The sequence below is a fragment of the Bubalus bubalis genome, chromosome 4, assembly GCF_019923935.1.
Source record: "Bubalus bubalis isolate 160015118507 breed Murrah chromosome 4, NDDB_SH_1, whole genome shotgun sequence".
In the NCBI taxonomy this organism is placed as follows: Eukaryota; Metazoa; Chordata; class Mammalia; order Artiodactyla; family Bovidae; genus Bubalus; species Bubalus bubalis.
In genome coordinates, this window is record NC_059160.1 from 16,540,126 (window position 1) to 16,540,687 (window position 562).

A 562-nucleotide genomic window follows, 5' to 3' on the forward strand; every position below is an offset into this window, starting at 1 on the left:
GCTATAGTCCATAGGGTCGCAAAGAGTTGAATAGGACTGAAGTGACTCAGCATGCACGCATGTTAGCTCTAATTTTAGTTTTTAAAGTAACCTCCATTCTGTTCTTCATAGTGACTGTATCATTTTACACTGCCACCAACGGTGTAGGAGAGTTCCCTTTTCCCCACACCTTCTTCAGCATTTATTGTTTGTGGATTCTTTTTTAAACATACAATATAAATGATTTATTAACAGCAGATCATCCTCATGGGCTAAGTGGTCAACCAGACATCCAGAACGGAGCCACAAGTTCAGCGCAGCCTCTGAGCCTCTTGTTCCGACTCCAGGAGGGTGAGCACGTTGCCCTAATGCACGGGGCCTTTCATACCTCGAATGATGGAGTTGCTCACACCGTCCATGAATTCTACATGCACCAACATGACCGTCACTGCAAACCAGTCCTGCCCAGTACCTTGGTGACCCTGGCAAGCTTAATGGGCTGCACACAGCTTGTGTCTGTGGTGGCAGCATGTGGGTGATTGGCTGGAGAGCTATTGTTTGGAGATTTTTTGGTGGTGGCCAT

At 46.8% G+C, this 562-nt stretch overlaps 1 pseudogene; it reads right to left on the reverse strand.

Moving 5' to 3' along the window:
- Positions 1–290: 290 nt before the first annotated feature.
- LOC102395460 lies at positions 291–562 on the reverse strand (annotated as a pseudogene).